Here is a 19,639-nt window from a genome sequence, read left to right as displayed (position 1 = left end):
ATATATCATAATTCCAATAATCTCCCCCTTTGGCATTAGTGACAAAAACACTTATGAGCCAAAGCTTACATGCAAAATTTGATGTCCTCATTTACATATATCTCCCCTATACAATATGCACATAGTATTTGCAAATATCTTTATCTTTACACATGGCTTCCTTATTTACATATGTCTCTATCTCTTCTTTTGGTACTCTATCTCTTCTTTGGGCACTGACCTTCATATCCTCATCAATTTTATTCAATTTTTCTTTGATTTCCTTGGTGTACTCGGTTACATCACAAAGTTTGGCAAAAAGTGAAGTTACATTATTAAAAAAAAATTCAAAATTGACCAAAATTGTGGACAATTCTACCTATTTTATTGCAATGTGCTCAAGCACCTTATTATCAAATTTTCTTTTAGCCTTTTCAATCAATTTTGTTTGGCCAGAGGTGTCCTCATTGAATTTATTTACAGCTTCTTCTAACTGAATCAAAATGTGTTGAGTAGAATGTACTTCAATACCTATAGCTTTTGTAATTATATTCCTGGCATTCTCAATTATTCTTTACTCCTTATCCCTTTCAGACCTTAACTACTTCTATGTAGCCTTCATCTCTATTAGTTTACTAGCATACCTCATTTCTTCAATGGTATAATTTTCGTTGCTAATTTTTGGAATCACTATCTCTGTGTCTAAGTCAATATCCTTGGGAATTTCTTTTCCAGTGAGCAAAAGTCTTAATGGTTACTTTTGTTTGGCTTCTGTGATGACTAGTTTGACCTTGGGAACAAACACAATAGTGGAGATGGAAGGACTAGTAGTAAAAATTGGGATGCTTGAGGATTGAGTGCCAATAGGAGTATTTATTGGATAAAAAATTGGAACATTTCCCAAAAATGATGGTACACTCAGTAATGCAGTGTCTAATCTAATTGGATTTGAAGTAGATGCAGATAATGTAGGCAAAATTGTAGAACAAGCTAGATATTTACAATGGGAAGACTAACTGTTGCAAAAATTGGTGCTAATGTAGCTGACAAAGTTGTGGAACTTACTACTATACTGACTGAAGATGATGGAGTTGAGGAAGCTAGCTCAGTAGCTGAGGGAGAGGGCTATAGCTCGGTAGATGAAGTGGTAGACACTTCCATTAATGATACCTAGAGCTATGATGAGGCAGGTGCAGATGATAAATCTAATGTGGATGTTATCAAACCTGCTAAATCTGACTCTAACCTTGATGATGTGATAGTTTTAGGTGGAGAGTGAGGAAGGGATGCAATGACTACTACTACAATTTTTACTGGATCATCTTCCTCCTTGTCTTCCTCTTCAGCTCCTTCCTCATTGTCTTCTCCCATTAATGCATGTAGCTCACCTGGTGAAACTGTGATAGATGGAGTTCCATCAATGTCCTCACTGTCACTACTATCATCATCCTTGATTTCTACTAGGTCTTCACTAGGCTTATGCAAATGATAGATGTTTTTCCACATGTTTGTAGCATCATTTACAACATGCTCAATGTCTTTGATCAAAATTAAACATGTGTGAAATCTGATCATCATTTTGCCTTCATGGTTTTTCATTATAGTTTTTACTTTTGCTCTAGTGAGACTTGGTTGAAGATTCTTCAGAGATTTCTCATATATGTCTTTTACCATTTGGGTTGCTGACTCCCATCTTGGTTACAATCTCTCTAGTAGTTCCTTTGAGATTTGGGAGGCAAGCTGGTCCGAGGAGTATTTTCATTTGCCCATCTTGCTTAGTACCAGTTCCTCTATCTGCATTTTCTCAGCATCTGTTCTAGTTTCAAATTTCAATGCTTTGAAATTTGTGATGCTAGTACCTTCTTCCAATTGTCTAAGCCTTTCCTCAAATGTAGGTGTAGGCCTGACCAATATAGGTTCTTGCTTACCTTTTCTGGTCCTTCTGGTAAATACTGTAGTAAGCTTCCTTTTAGGTTTGGTAATTATTACTCTACCTTTCTTCTTTGGAGGTTCTTCTTCATTTTCTTGTTCTTCTTTTTCTTCTTCTCCTCCTTCTTCTTCATCATCTCCTTCATCCTCACCTTTTCCTTCTATTAGCATAAGAGGGCCAGATGTAGTTTTCAATTTTGCTATCTTCCTCTTACCTTTGCTTATGGCTTGTGGTAGCTTGATTTCAAGCTCAATTCTGGCCTTTGCTTCATCATAGGTTCCAAAAATTTTTTGCCTTGGGTCTACTGGCTTCATCAATATTTACCTCATAGGGAAGAGGTTTTACCCATGCAACTCAGGGTTTGACTGCTTGGATGTACACCTTATCATAGTCAACCATGAAGCATACATCATCTTTGTAATCTTCAACTAACTTTGGTGGAATCCTGAACCTGTTATTCATTCTCTCCATGAAATCTTCAAAATAGTTGTCCATGATGCTATCAAAATTTTTGCCCATATCTACTATAAACTCATTTATTTGATACAAAATTGGAATGTCTTTTCTCCATACGACAGTTCCTTTAGATGAAAAGAATTTTTGAATGTAGAAAAATAAACAAATCAACAGAGAATTGAATTTATAAGAGTTATTCTTGGAAGTCCTTATACTATCCATATTTTTATTCAATTTTTTCAGCAATACCTCGAATAGATCAAGTTCAAGGTTTTTCTTTACAACCTTGAGGGCTAAATCCACAGCTTCACAAGGTACACTATTCAATCTACTAGAACTGTATCATTTGTATGCAATTACATGAATGCCAAATCTTAGTTCGACATCAAATACAATGTTTATGTTTAAACCTCTACCATCCCATTCGGCTAGGGTTTTCCTTTGTAACTCCTCACGACTTAGGGTTTTGGTGGTTTTGGCTTTGCTGAGCATAGGGAGACCCATGATTTTGTGAATGATTTTCTTAGTGATTAGCACTAGCTGCTCTAACCATAATTGTCCATTATGTACCCAACTCAAGATATACCTATTCCATTTGGTTTGGAAGTTTCTAGGCATATGCAAGATATGAGTAAATCCTTTGATTTCAAGATGTTTGAATTCAGGTTTCAAAGAGCCATCTACACTCATTTCACCTAGGGCACTATCCATTTCTAGGTTTCCAATTTCTTGAATAGAACATTTGAAATGAGTACAAATATCATTGATAAGAAGTACCTTAGGGGGTATTTGTGATTGAGCTCTAGTTGGGTTGAGTGATTCTGCAACGGCTAGAACAATCTTGAAATTGGGCACTTTCCATTTTGTACCCTTTACTAACATTTCTGAACCTCTTTTCACCTTGCTACTACTGGTTCTTGCAGATGCCATAGCTGCTCGATAAATATAAGAAAATCTTGAACAAAATTTTCACTTGAAATTCTCTTAGAATCTCTTGAGATTTTCTCTAGATTCATTGGAAATATTTTAGCTCTGAGTATTCTTAAGTCACTGAGAAAAATGAAATTTAATTCTACCCTTTTGATGAAAATGCTTTCATTAATGCTCGATACAAAGGTAGATGAGATGACATAGTGCTTGCCAGTCTGTCATCGCTCTACTTGATAAAGCTTTGCAACTCGGTGATCAAACAAAATCTTTGATACTCCTGACCTAGCTCGGTAAAGTATTTAACCAAACTTGCTCGGTAAATGCAACACAGTGAATGATAACTTTCCTTTGGTTCTTGAACGTAAGATACTAATTTGATCATTTGCACTCTTTCACTTTGGAACTGCTTGAGATATGGCTTGATGATGCAGTTCTTGATTCTTCTTACATCTAATTAGAAATGGTAGAGTCACCCATTTCTTGAGTGACATAACCATCATTTGAACTATCTTGCTTGGTAGATTTAGGAATTCATTGTTATCTCATCTACTTCCAAATGTTATCAGCTTTAGCCTTTTTTTCATCTTCAATTCTTTCTGTGTTCATGCAATTCTTGGCTATATGACCAATTTCTATACATGTATAACATCTTATTGTTGTGTCTCTTTTCCTCAAGTGATGCCTCGAGCAATCTTTTCCAACATGTTCATATTCTCCACAATAATGACATCTACACCAAGTATTGTAGTCCCATCCAAAGATTGCTTTGACAAGTTGTTTAGCTAGATTGAATGATTTGGATCTGCATTGGAATGCCTTGTGACCATGTTTCTTACATTTGTGACATTTGCCTTCAAATTTTTGTTTTTCTTCGCATTCATTAGCTTTGTGACCATGTTGATTGCCGTTGAAGCATTTGCCATTGAATTTTCTTTTTCCACTACTCCAACATTTTTTTGATGCATGACCTATCTTGGCACAGTGATTGCAAGTGGGTCTTTGATTCCCTTGGGCACCTTGTTTGGAGGATTCACCTTCTTCCTTGTATCCAAGACTGGCTTTATCTTTTTTTTTATGAAGATTTTGCTCATGTTGTTGATTCAATTGGTTGATGTTTGTTTGAGATTTCATCATTCTTTCATTGACTTGCCTTTCAGTGATTAAGTCATTTTCCAAGTTTTCATTGATTTGTCTCCCAGATCTCAAATCACTTTGTAAGCTTGCATTGATTTGTCTTTTAGTGATTAAATCATTTCTTAAACTTTCGTTCTTAGATCTTAGATTTATAACTTTTTCATTTGCATTAGATAGTTGATCTACAAGATTTTCATGCTGAAGGAATTGATTATTTTTTACCTCCAAGTCTTCGTTTGCCTTGTTTCTCTATTCCAACACTTTACATAGCCTAATGGATTGGATTTCTTGTTCTCTTTTAAGCTTCCTTACTTCTTTCGGCAGAGAACCATTTTTAGCTAGCAGTTCCTTGATTGCTTCATTAGCTTCATTTGAACTGCTTGATGATAAAAGGTCTTCAATCTTTTCTTCAACATACTGATGATCATTCATTTGTCTTGAAAATTCCTTCCTTCTTTTTAGAGATTGAGAAAGATGCTCCTTTGCTTCTTTGAGTTGAGCCATGGCCATTTTTAGATCTAGCTTTTCATTTTCAATAGATTTGTCAAGTCTGAATATCTTCATTATTCTTGATCTTTTCTCAAGCTGCCAAACTTTATCCTGAGAACCACAAAGTTCTGATATCAATTGTTGGAAATATTCAGGATAAGGTAGGTTACTGAGAGGGGAGGGTTGAATCAATAACTTATAAAACTATTCAACATTTTAACCATTCACCATTCATTCATCTAAACTACTGCATAACTAAAGAAACAAACATTCATTGCACATGTACATAGAGATTTGGTGACCCAAAAATCTTCCAAAATAGAAAGTAAAATTGGGGTGGGGATGATACCCACAAAACTTCAATACTATAGTATAAAGTTGGCCCGTTAAGGCTTACAATGATCACTTCTGGTGATCTGCCCTATTAGGAGCAAGTAGGACTACTAGATCCACCCTATTAGAGGATTTACAAACATAAAGTGAACTATGCACTCTATTAGGAGATTTACAAAAAGACTGTTAGGTCCACTCGGTTAAAGGATTTATGAACTGATTCACCTATTAGGATTAAGTAGTGGATCTGTCTACAACTATTTGCTAATAAGATCCTTGTTGCATTGATCACCTGACATGATAGGTATAACTTTTATGCTCCTATGTTGACCTTGTTGTATTCCCTTTTATTATGCTGCTGATTTTCTTTCACTTTTCTCAAAATATATCAATGCCTTATTCATATGCAAATATTACTCTTATTTCTACACATCATACCATAATACAAATGATATCATACATTTCATATATACCATTCCAATATTTACTTGGGTTCCTCAAGCTGACTTGGCGACCTTTTGATACTCGACATCTACTATATTACTCGACATCGTCATGCACTCGATAGAAGTAGAGGCATTTTTCATACTAGCCACACAATATTGCTTGGGACTCAGTAACCATTGGTGACTCAGTAGATATAGTGTCACTCGGTAAAAGCTAACTTCTTGCTTGTGCTCGGTGAACACTGAGTCTTTCATTTACCTTCCTGTACTTGGTGAACACTGAGTTCTTCATTTACCTTTCTTTGCTCGGTGATTACTGAGTTCTTCATTTACCTTGCTTTATTTAGTGAACACTGAGTTCTTCATTTACCCTAGTTTTCTCAGTGAACACTAAGTTTTTTATTTACCTTGCTTTGCTCGGTGAACACTGAGTTCTTCATTTACCTTGGTTTTCTTGGTGAACACTAAGTTCTTTATTTACCTTTCTTTTCTCAATGAATACTAAGTTCTTCATTTACCTTGGTTTCCTCAGTGAACACTAAGTTCTTTATTTACCTTTCTTTGCTCGGTGAACACTATTGAACTGCCAATTCACTTGGTAACCTTCAGAATGCTTGGTGAGAACTTTTTACCTACTGAACTTATAAGGTAACTACTAAATGCTTGGTATATACTATAGACAAATTGATGAGCTCGATAAGCATTCAAAAACAAATAAGTGTTTGCACTAATGACAAATATATCATAATTCCAACATGATGCTGGAGCCATGTCCAATTCCTACTTTTAAGGAGGAGATAGAAGAGATTTTGGATAGTCATGTGGGAAGGAGTACTAGAAATAGGTAGTATGAAGAGTACTTGGTGAAGTGGAAAGGATGACCAATAGAGGACTCAGCTTGGATATCAGTAGCAGAGGTTGTCCATTTGGGTTTTCCTCTACCATAAAGTGATAGGGTCACTTTTCAATCTACCTTGGGTGTCTAATGTAGGAGCATCTAGTGGTGTAAGGGCAATCCTGTATCACCCAAAAGTATGCTTAGAGATAGTTTTTTTTTAATGTTTTTTCATTTTTGGATACCTATTTGGGTCAAATAAAGGTTCCAAATCTCATAGTTCCACTATTAGTTTTTTGGGTTAGAGTTTTATTAGTTTCTAAGCACCTTGGGATATGTGTAAATGTAAAAAATGAGTTATTTTGTAATTGAGCCAAAATTATGATGAATTAGAAGGTGTAATTTGGAGGGATGATTGTACTTGGAATTTAAAAAACTCCAAAAAAAGAATCAAGTAAAAAGACTTTACGATTAGAAAGTTATTTCAGTTTTAATTTTCTTGGAGACTTCCTAAGAGTGCTTCAAAGTTAGATATGGGGCACTAAATGGCCTTATATAGGGCCAAAAAATGGGGGCAAGCTTAGCTTTCAAGAGCTTTTCAAAAATGTAAATGGTTCGTCAATTAGGGTTACGGTTCAAAAGTCATGCCATGCAGAAGTTGGACTACCTTTTTTGGATTCTTCTAATTTTACACTGACTTCTAACATGATTTCTAGAAACTTCTATTTTGGTAGTGGATGCCAGCTAGCATATTTTATAATTTATTCCTAACCCTAAACCATTTGTGGCTTATTTAAGAACATTTTTTGCGTTGTAAAGGTAGCTCTTTGTGGAGTTAGAGAGAAGGTACTGTGTGGAGGATTCCTTTCTCTAGAATCATATAGTTGTAAGCACATAGGGCATTTTATATTGATAATAATATTTTCCTTTTCCTATGGGTTCATTCTACTCTTTGGTTGTGTCTCCATCACTAACCAATGATTAAAATAGTTTATTTATAAATTTGGTTGGGAGATAAATGTCTAACAAACTACCATTGGTCACATGATCAAAATTAGTCATCTATCTATAATTTTTAGGATTTTGTTTAGTAACATATTATTGTTTTTGTATTAGTGGATGGACACATGAGCTAGTGAATCAACATTTTATGATTACTCCTATCCATCCATTTGATTCCAAAAGAATCAAATGCTTCAATCTCATCCCATACAACATTCTTTTATTGTTTCAATCTCTTGTTCTTGGATGCATATGTCTATCTAATCTAACATACCACTAGCTTAGAGTCACTAATAACATGAAACTTTTTAATACCATGATTTGCAACAACTTTCAACCCAATTAAAAGTGGTTCATATTCTATTATATTACTCATACAAGTGAAATTTAGGATAAAGGAGTATCTAAATGTATTCTTCTCTGGTGATATAGAGACTACTCTAGCCCCTAACCACACTTTGGAAATAGCCCCATCAAAATACATTATCTAGAAATTATATGAATCTATGAATCTTGTTGTGTCTTGTGAAATCAATGGGACTATCTTTTTAGCTTCTAGAATAGTAATATCATCCCTAAAAGCATTTACTTATGTATTTAGAAAACATGTAGAATCAATATCAATGTTTTCTTCAATTATATGAATAACCCTTGGTTCCCTATTGACCTTGATAGCTCTATCATCTACGTGAAATGTAGCAAAAGATAGATCACATTGTAGGCTCCTTCCCATTGCATCACTCCGCTTTCTTGAGAGTAACATTCCATATTGAGGAGGAATATCAACTACTATGACACTCATGGTTAAGTCAACATTAGGATAAGAAACTAACCTATATGGAAATGCATTTATACTACATATAATAGGGATTTCCCTTGCATCCATGGTTTAGCATCTACCCAATTTAGTATCTACCTTTAGACTAAGGGATTTCATCATTTTAAAAGGAATGACAATATTAAAGGCTCTTGAATCAATCATTCAATTCAAAAAAATTTCCATTTATAATCAAACTAAGGAAGAAAGGGTCAATATTCTTTATATATGTTGTAGATGATCTATCCAAATACATTTGGGGTATTTGGGATACAACTCCTTTATCTTCCTTCCCATTTACTACAACATGTATCTCCTACCCTAATGATGATTATCATTTGACAACAATACTATTCCCAATCCCCCCCAACCAAGAATGGGCTTTAGTTTTATGTTCCTTTGTCTTAAAAATTTTAGATAAGGGAACCTTCACATTAATTTGTAATAGCATAGAAATCATATCAATAGGTACATAGACAAGGGGTTTGCATGAATTACCTTTAGTTTCTTCTACTTGAACAATAGGATCATCAATTTGTCTAACTATTGAAATTATTTAGAATAAATGAGAGGGGGGGGAGGGTGAATCATTTCTCCAAGGTCTAGATGTACAAATAGATCTTTTCATAGCTTTCTGAACCAATATCAATAAAACATATTCATACATACATCCATCAGATCATATAACTTTGCAAAAATGTAAGCATGAAACATAATATATTCAATAACACATTTGACAAAATTTTTTGACATGGAAAACCAATTTGGGAAAAACCATCAATAGCATGCTACTCATTCTCACTCTATTGAAGTGATGCCCTATGAAAGGCCAACCCTATTAAAAGTTACAATAGACAATGTTAAATGTGACCTTTTTAGAGGATTTCAATCACCTTATTAGGAGTGAACCTTGTTAGAGAACTTTAGATAATTCAATTGGAATGTCATCTAGTTAAAGGATTTACAAATGACTATTAAATCAACCTTAATCCAAAGGATTTACTCTAGACTAGTACAATGATTGGAAAGTAATAGTAAGGCTTAATCTAATAATAAATTATAACTCACTTGTAGATTATAGATATCTATTTTATAAATCCATTCTACTTGGCTTTCACACACTTCAACAATGATAGCTTGCTCACCCTTCAAGAATTCATACTCTTTAGCCTGCTTGCTTTACTTGGCAATAGCAATCTCTTCTATTTAAATCACTAAATGAAGAAATACTTTAGACATCTTTTCTAACTTAGGTTCTCAAACATTGACCAATCTTTCTTTTGACTAGTCATCTCTATAAATACAAAATTAAGATCTTTTGTCATTCAACCTTTGTTGTCCATATTAGGGTTAGGTAGGATTAGGTAGGATTCAATGAATCTACCCATCTTTTCATTTTAGTCCCTTCTAAAAATGTCTTCTTCTATCCTCTTTGAATTCACTTCAAAATGGTTTACCATGAACTTTATGTCACCAACTCATCATAGTTATCTTCCACATACTTCACAAAATTCAAGAAAACAAAATAGTTGGCTTAGATTCGTTTAGTACGTGATTTAATAATACTACTACTAGTTGACATAAATATGCTATCACTTGGCTTCCATATTGTTCTTCCACTCATCATCCAGTAGATAACTTGGCAAACATTAATATTTACTAGTGCTTGACATCAACTAATCTTTACTTGACTTACACTGTATCACATGGAATACACTAAAAATTCCCACTTTTTGGCTCCAACTAATTTTATTCTTGCTTGGTACCTACTTTCTACTCACTCAATCTTGGAAGACTCAATTCTTCTTACTTGTTCTTCTAGACTTAGTTAGTGTATCCAACCTTTGCAACCATAAGTAGATAATCAATGCACTATATCATCACTATCTTAACTTATCTCTATACTCCTTTTTACATACCATAACTCAAACTTTCCTCTAGGTTCTTTTGTTATCTCATTGGATCAAAACCTCTTTATTAATCAAAGAATTGATAGTACTCACATAACTAAGTAGTTGTCTTACCAACAAGTAGCAAGTTTGACATCAATGACAAAATAATGATTGAAACACATTCTCATATTTGTATCAATCTATTTTCAATAATCAACCTCTTTGGCATTGATGAAAAATTAGTACTAACAACAATAACAAAAAGAATAAAATTCCTTGTAGTGAAATTTCTCCTTCTATTAATAGCATTCATTTTCTGTATAGGTTACAAAAAAATTTTCTGGTCAACAGACAATAAACTCATCCTTATGGCTCCCTCTAGATCACTTTCTCTTTCTAATATTTAGGTATCTATCTCTATCTATTCTATTCATATATCTCCCTCATCACTATCTCCTTCTTACTAGGTATATGTATGTCTTTTAATCACTTCTCCCTCTATAGTAATCATCAGGTACACTATCTCCCTCTAAGTAGATATTCAATGTTTCTTCCTTGTTTTCACAGTGTTTAGTATTTTGTATTTCTCCCTTTCTCCATTTCTCCCTCTTTGACAACAATGTTAAAGAATTGTCATCTTAATATGTAGATATGCACATTTTTAGTATCTTCCTTTGTCACCTAGCTTGTGACTAATTTGTAGCTCCAACTCTTTGATTACTTTAGGAAGCCCCTAAAGTAAGATCCACTACATCAATGTGTAACAAATGTCAATAATATCAATTGATGTAGGGAATTTCGCATGCTTCTTAAATAGAGTTGATGTTGGGAACTTCTCATGCCTCTTAAATAGCCTTCAATGGGGTTATCATCCCTAGTTTACCTCTTAGATACTCATGAGCATCCTTAGGTAATGCTTTTGTGAAGATATCAACTATTTTCTCTTTTGTATTCACATATTTCATTTTCACTTCTTTGTCTTGAACTAATTCTCTCAAGTAATGATAATGGATTGTAATGTTCTTAGTGTTTGTATGCATCAAAAGATTATTTTATATATTTATAGCACTTGTATTATTAGAATAAAGTATCATAGGTTTAGTGATTTCCTCCTTCATACCTTTGAGTAGCTATTTGATCCATACGATGTTTGTACAATTTACTACAGTAGCAACATATTTAGTTTTACTAGTAGATCAAGATGATTTTTTTTTTTTTGCTCCCAATAAAAATTTATGTAGGCTCTCAACTCTAACTTCTTATTTTTCTTTTCATATAGACCATAGTCTTTTGCTCCTTTTAGATATCTCATTATTCTCTTAACAGACATCAAATGATTCCCTCTAGGATCAGTAGTTAATCTTGCAACTATTCCAATAGATAATGCCATACCAGGTCTTCTATGCACCACATATTGCAATTTTTCAATCATAGACCTATACAATGTTTTATTCACCTTAGTTGAATCATCATTCTTTGACAATTTGTGTCCTTTCACCATAAATGTACTTACTAGTTTGAAATCTTCCAATCTAAAAGTTTTTAGTATCTCTTTTACATATTTAGATTGAGTGATGTATATACCATATTGCATCTAATGTACTTGCAAACCCATAAAGACCTTTATCTCTCCTAAACATAGACATATAAAATTATTTCTTCATTTCATTTGCAAAAGCTTTACATAAAGTATCTTGACCACCAAATATGATATCATCAACAAGAATTTTAGATAGTAAAATACCTTTTCATTTTTCTATCTTCAAATATAGATTATTGTTATCATCAATCCTCTCAAATCAAATTTTCACAAGATAATTTTGAAGCCTTTCATACCATGCTCTTAGTGCTTGCTTCAAGTCATATAAAGCTTTGTGTAGTCTGCATGCCATTTTTTTGTTGTTAACATCAAAAAATCCTTTTTGCTATTCTATATAGACCTCTTCTTCCAATATACCATTCAAAAATGTACATTTAACATCCATTTGATAATCTTTGAAACCTTTGTATGCAAAGTAAGCAAGTAGAATTCTTACTCCTTTGAATCTTGCAATAGGACCAAATGTCTCTCCATAGCCTATCTTGTCTTCTTGTGTATACCACTTGTAAACTAATCTTGCCTTATTCCTTGTGACTTCACCATTTTCATCTAACTTTTTTTGTACACCCACTTGGTGCCAATCACATTCTTATCATATGGTCTATGAACTAGAGCTCATGTCTTTTTCCTTTCAATCTATTCGATTTCTTCTTTCATGGCCTTACTGCAATCCACATCTTCTAAGGCATCTTACACTATCTTAGCCTCATGCACATTAAGAAAACATGTATCATTTCTCAACCTATTTCTTATTATTGGTCTTCCATCTTTATCTCCAATAATTTGTGTAACAGGGTGATGTCATTTGACATACTTTGACAATCTTGGTCCTACTCTATCTTCCTCATTAGGTCTGTCAACTTCTGAATCACTATATACTTCTCTATAAGGTAATTCAACATCTCTTTCATGTATACTAATCTCATAATCATAATGTGCCTCATCTTCATTCTATAACTTGGCACCTGACCATAGCTCAGTTTCTGAATGCAGCTTCACATTTATTGTATGTGATGTGATAGTCACTAAAACTTCTTGTTAATCTATATTTCTTAGGTTCCTTTATAGGTTTAGCCTCATGTACTTCTATATATTCATCAAATTTCACATCTAAACCTTCCACAACTTTGTTAGTTTAGTATTTAAACTCTTATAATCTTTACGTCTTGTGGAATAGTTATTCTCACAAAAGTTTGCACCCTTTCCTGAAGTTTTTACCTAAAGGAAACCTTTTGAAACATGGAAAAAACCTCCAAGCTATGGGACTTGAACTATGAGGTTGTGCTTCCAGAGAAGGCTAACATCCTTAGCTACTCGGATACACCTAGACTACACTTGGAGAGTAAAATGGGAGAAAGCATGCATGGAACATCTACTAAATCTATACTAAGGAGGTGATGCACCAAAATAGAGTATTCAAACTAATCTCTACCCATACATGCACACTTGAATTATTATCACATTGAATATATATAGATTCAAACTTGTTTAAATCCAATAATCACTTGCAAATCAAATAACCAAAATGGATAACACAAGGAAGAAGAGGGTTCACTTATATATCACTCATAGGTGAAAAGAGATACAATCATGCAAATTCTAGATAACCACAAAATAATGAAAAGAGGCAAATAGATCTTGCACAGTCATTGATGTTTGAGGGAGATAAGGAAGAATGCCATTAGGCCCAAAGGTAAGGGGGATTTTTAGTGACCTTTCAAAGCAATAGCATAGATAATAGAGAAGATTCAACTCTTCAAAAGGTTTCAAAATGTGCTTTTATAGCTCAAGAATAACTCATATAGCTTCTACCACAAGGCAAAGCTCAACTACTGCCATTTAAGATGTAGAGAACAATCATGTAAATCTAGAAAATTAGATCTGTAGTACACATCTAGATACATCCATTCAATAACATGAACTTTGAGAAGACATAAATGATGCCATTAATGTAGAATGAAGAAACAAGTAGGATTCAGATGGCCAAATCGCAGTTCCTATAATTATCGAGCATGGGGGGAACCATAGAGTAGTTGTCATTGATCACAAAGATTGGATTTTTCTTTAACCTTCTCTTCTTCCACCTCTTTAACATGCCAAAACCACAAAGATCAACAAGTCAATGAAATTATTGTTATAAACTACCATCTATTCTAATGGTCTTGTGATGTCTTTCCACCTTATACCTTTCCAAACACATTTGAATGTCGACTAACCATGGCTCTACCACCTTTTTCTTTATTAAAATTTTAACATGTGTGAAATTATGTCTAGAAAATAACTTAACTATTGCTATTGCCTATGGTTAGTGTTGCATTAACTATTTGTAGTCTAACCTTGGAAAAATGGGGACTACTTGGACATGGGTTAAACTATCACTTCCCCACATTGCTTAAAACCCTTGCATCTTTGAAAAGTTGGGAAGTGTCAATCATAGATCCTTCAAGATTTGATGGTTCAAGACTAAGCGGTTACTTTATTACCCATGTTAGTAACTCAACGAATGAAATACCTTCTATATGCCAACTCATCTAACATCCTTTCTTCCTATGGCCCACCACAAAAATAGGTCCCACATTTCCATGAGTTAGCACATTGCTTTGCCACATTGTTTAAATAACTTGCATCTCTAGAAAGTGACAATACAACAACTATAGATCCTCCTACATCCAATGAAAAAATCATGAATTGGCCCACCTCTTCCATAGTTAGCATCTTGATCAATTAAAACCCTTCAACCTACTACATTGGTTTGATAAGCTCAACCCTTGTGGTGTACAAGAGAAAATGATGTCATGAAGTCCACGTGTCACAATGTCAATTTGTCACTTTCCATAAAAACCTTTCAACTTCATAAAGTGAAAAAGTGACATGCATAGATCCTCTTTGATCTAATAGTGGAGATCAAACCCTAAAGTCACAAGTAGATTCAATTCCCTAGCCAATAGAAATGAGTCACATGTATAACCTCTAACACATCCAAAATCTATCACAACCCACCAAAGAAGAATAGACCCACAATGCCAAGTGTCAACTCAACACTTTCTATTATTCTCTAAACTTTGTGCTTCTTGGAAAAGTGAGATTGTAATGGCCACATATCTAGGAAGATCTGATAGTAGGGAAAGTTACAAGCTCACAAGAATATTAAAGTGCACAATCAAGAAAGAAACAAGTTATAACCTAAGGTTCTATAGATATATTTTGCATGCCCTAATTTTAATATTTCAAATATATGAATTTTATTAGGTTTAAATTTGAAAATCTCTCAATTTTGGTGGGAAAATGAAATTAACCAACAATTCTAAAGAATCGGGGGATGCAAGCTCACTATGCATATGACTAGTGACTTGAAGCATCCATTGAGCACCAAAGTCATAGAAATCATGAAGATCTACTCAGATAAACCATAAAATTAGAGAAAACATGCCCAATAATGCCTCAAAACTACTCTCCACAATAGTAAAAAGGAAAAAACACCTCTATGACCTCCATGTGCTTATGCACTTCTTAGAAAACAAGAACAAATAGAAAGAAGACCAACTTACTATGTACATTAAATAATCATATTTATTAAAAAAAGAGCTTGAGGTATATTCCATTGACTGGAATAGGCAAGATTTCACCATTAGGCTTGCTTAACAAGAAAGAATTTGCCTATTTGCAACTAATAATCACATAGGGACCACTCCATAGTGCATTAAATTTTGAGTTTCATCCTAGTTTTTCCCTATCTACATCCCACTTCAATATAAAATTAACTTCCTTGAAAACCCTAGCTTTAGCCTTCCTATCAAAGGACTTCTTCATCTATTGTTGGTGTGCTTCCAAAGTTTACATGGCTTGGTGTCTTTTCTCATCTAGCTCCATCAACTTTGCTATTTTTATAGACATAACATCATTTTGAATTAGTTCCACTTGATGGGGTAAATATAGGGATGGAAAATCTAATGAGATAGGAAGCCTTGCTTCCCTACCATACACCAACATGAAAGGTGAGTTTCTAGTAGCCCTTTTAGGTGTTATTTTGTCATCCCTAAGGGTTGTTCTTAACTTCTAATGCCAACATCTTTGGTTATATTCTATAGTCCTCATTATTTTGATCAAATTCTTATTAGAGGATTTAGCTAATCCATTACCTTTAGAATAGTAACTAGAAGATGTGCTCAAGTAAATACCATGATCTACTACCCTTGCACATATCTAAGCTCCTACAAAATGATTTGGCATTGTCAAATACAATTTAACTAAGGAATTCAACCATAGGAGCTTTTGTTGCATCCTTTAAATAAAATTCCTTTGTCCACCTTGTAAAATAATTAGTAGTAGCTAAGCTCAACTTACGACTAGAGGTGGAAGGTGGATTGATGGGGCCAATAAAATATAGCCCCCACTAAGAAAATGGCTAATCTACTTGAATAGGATGCAAAGGAAGAGTTCCAAGTCTCTATTTACCTAAGAAGAAGGCACATTTTTCACACTTCCTAACATATCTATGGAAATCATGAAATAGGGATGGACAATAGTAGCTTTCCCACATTATCTTTATGGTAGTGGTTCTTGCTAAAAAGTGGCCACTATTAGGACCATCATGTAGTTCTTTAATCATCCTTTTAGCCTGGTCTGCATCAATACATCTTAGCAATGTTTCATTACAATCCCTCCTAAAAGGAATACCATTAAATATGGAATAAGGGATTGATTGCAACCTGAAATATCATCATACCATACTTGAGGATATCCATTTCCTGATAAGAAGGTCATCATACCATCTATCCAACTCCTTAGATTCTCAACTCTTACTTCTTCTTGTTAATCCTTAGATTACTACTTAGATGAGACCGTCTACTTGCATAGTCATTTCCCTCTTACCAACTTAGTGATCTAGATGTCCAAATCATACTCCATCACCTTAGTGATCTAGCCAACTCTTTTCTCATTTATGTCCTTTCTCAAGAGGAAATCCTTGATACTTGCATGGGGCACTTAGATGGATCCTATTATGGGATAGGAGATGTCTAATTTCTTTTGAGATCTTATGACTACAAGGGCCTACTTCTCCATATATCTATAATTGTCTTAATACTCCATAAGCCCTTCACTAAAGAAGGAAATGGGATATTCTTCATTCTTATCATTCAATTGAGTCAAAATAGCATAAATTCTTGACTCACCTCCTAAGATGTAAAGAATGAAAGCCTTATCAAAGTTAAGATTAATTAGAGTTGGGGCTGAGGCTATGGCTTCTTTGATCTCTTCAAAAATTTATTTCCCTTCCTTGGTCCATGAAAAGACCATTTTATTGTTAAGAATTGTATGGTAGGAAGATTAGGAATAAATCTTCTTACAAAATTTATCCTACTAAGGAAAATTTGCAGCCCTTTCTTGTGACTAGGAATAGAGAGAGAAAGTATTGCCTTTGTTCTCTCTAGATCAATAGTTAGACCATCCTTAGATATAATGTGTCAAACAATTTCCCTTGGTTATTAGAAAAGGAAAACTTACTTGGATTTAAAGACACACCAAACTCTCTACATCTTAAGAGAACTTGTCCAAGATGGCTAAAGTGATCTATCAGACTCTTAGAGTTTACTGTAATATCATAAAGATAGACCAGTATAATTTTTTCTATCATATTCTTGAAAGCCCTCTCAATTTCCTTTTAGAAAATAGCACTTGCATTTTTTAGCCCAAATGGTATCTTTTTGTAAGCATAGGTGCCCCACTTAGTGGTGAATGTAGTCGTGTACCTATCAACTTCTTTAACTAATACCTGATTGTAGCCTAAAAATCTATCTAGGGATGATAACCTCTATGAACCACTAACCTTAGATATGATTTGTACTATGTAAGGAAGGGGATGATGATCCCTAAGGGAGGCTTGATTAAGGTCCCTAATGTTTACACATAGTCTAATTTCTCTACTCTTCTTCCTAATAGGGACAAGATTAGCTACCCATGACGAGTGCTTGATAGGAAAGATAATATTATCCTTAATCAATTTAGATAGCTCTTTCCTCATTAAGGGTTCAATTTTAGGATTATTTGGCCTTTTCTTTTGTCTTACTAGTTTGGCATGTTATTTTAAATATATGGTATGCTCAAATAGGCTTGGGTCAAAAACCTTTAGATCATCATATGTCCATGCAAACACATCACTAAATTCTTGACATAGATGAATGAAATTTTCTTTCTTAACTTTAGTACATTCTTCCATTAGAAACCATGACTAGTAAATGATCATCCTTTCTTGTAGCAAGGTTCATGCTTCTATCTCTTCTTTGATCATTAGGAGTCAAAGCACTTTCTAAGGTAATGAAACCCTTAGGCAACTTGTTGGAATTGAGATTGATGATCTAATCCCCATACTAGTCATGCAACCTTGACTAATTTATCTTTGAGAATTATGCTTCATTCTGCAAGAAACCTATAATTTGCAAATCAAATTCAAACACTTGCCAATTGGTATTATTGTTTGGGATAGTAGGCCAAACCACCACTCTAATCTTTTGTTTCTTCTCATCTTCAAGGCTCTTTGGCACATCATAAGATGCACCCAATACTACAAGTCTATCAACATGTCTATTTTCTTTCTTAAGGATACTTTAAGTATTAAATTCATTGAAACCTTCAAGAAAATCCCATATTCTATGTTTATAAGACTTGAGCAGACTATTTTTGGTGACATTCTAATTTTTCACTTGATGGATTTTCAACTCACTATCTCCATATGCACTTAAGGATTGAATTCCTCTTTTTTGAGAAAGTAGGAGACCTTGAATCAATGCCTCAAACTATTCTATGTTATTTGTGCAACTAAATTGAAGCCTAAATGAGAAGTAGTACCTTTCTAGTGTAGGAGAAGCCAACATCACACCTACCCCTGACCCGTTCTTATTCCTTGATCCATAGAAAGTACATACTCCATATCCCACTAGTATTCTCCTTGGTTTTCATAAGATTAGGGAAATGAGAATCCTTTTTAAGTATGAAATAAGTACTAGGGCCTCTCTCAAGAGTTTCTAATATAGGATCAAATTGGTATGCATTATCCCACTCATCTAAGAGAAAATCAAGCATCTTTGCTAAGGAGGTAGTAGGCTCATTTACTATGTCATTTTCATATAACTCTAGGATAGTAAAATTCATATTGATGAGATTAGGAGTGCAGGGCTTAATATGATTAAGGGCTAAGGGGTCTACTCTAATTGAAGCTTTAGATCCATACCTTGTTATAAAAAACATGTATGACCAATTAGAGGATATGTAGCCACCTATTTGGGTAGTGAAATCTCTTGAGAGGTAGATGACAAAGTGTGGCTTAACTTTGTCAACTAATATATCTTGGACCACATTACAACTAGGGAATTCATGTAGGGCCATTTAAAATTTCTTAAGGATTCCTATAGTGTTAACAGTACTACCATCCAACTACAATACATCCCTAACAATGGGCTCATATTTCATTCCTAGGAGATTAGCAACACTTTTAGGCATCTCTAAACTACTAACTCCTAATTCAATCATGCAATTGTGGACTAGATTATCTCTTATAATCAAAGAAACATAAAAAGAGGAGGTTTAGTCTTCATACTCATTTCTATTTCCTTTTATGGTTTTACAAGACTTGTAGCACTCTCCATGCTAGATGTCTAATCCTTTGGTTCAATGCTCTCCAATTCTTGTTACAACAACTTCTTTTGCATAGGTATAGTAGCAACAACATATCATATGGAAATGTTCACATTTTTCTTCTTCATTTGATCTACTACATTGAATGGTGCATTGGGTGACTT

At 34.0% G+C, this 19,639-nt stretch overlaps 1 pseudogene; it reads left to right on the top strand.

The window, feature by feature from the left end:
• The first annotated feature begins 982 nt into the window (after nt 1-982).
• LOC149549899 (protein CTR9 homolog) overlaps nt 983-19,639 on the top strand; it is a 54,191-nt pseudogene continuing 35,534 nt past the window's right edge.

This window comes from Cupressus sempervirens, chromosome 7 (genome assembly GCF_028749045.1).
Source record: "Cupressus sempervirens isolate cs-2001-9-10 chromosome 7, ASM2874904v1, whole genome shotgun sequence".
Taxonomy (NCBI): Eukaryota; Viridiplantae; Streptophyta; class Pinopsida; order Cupressales; family Cupressaceae; genus Cupressus; species Cupressus sempervirens.
This window is presented reverse-complemented; position numbering and strand designations above follow the sequence as displayed.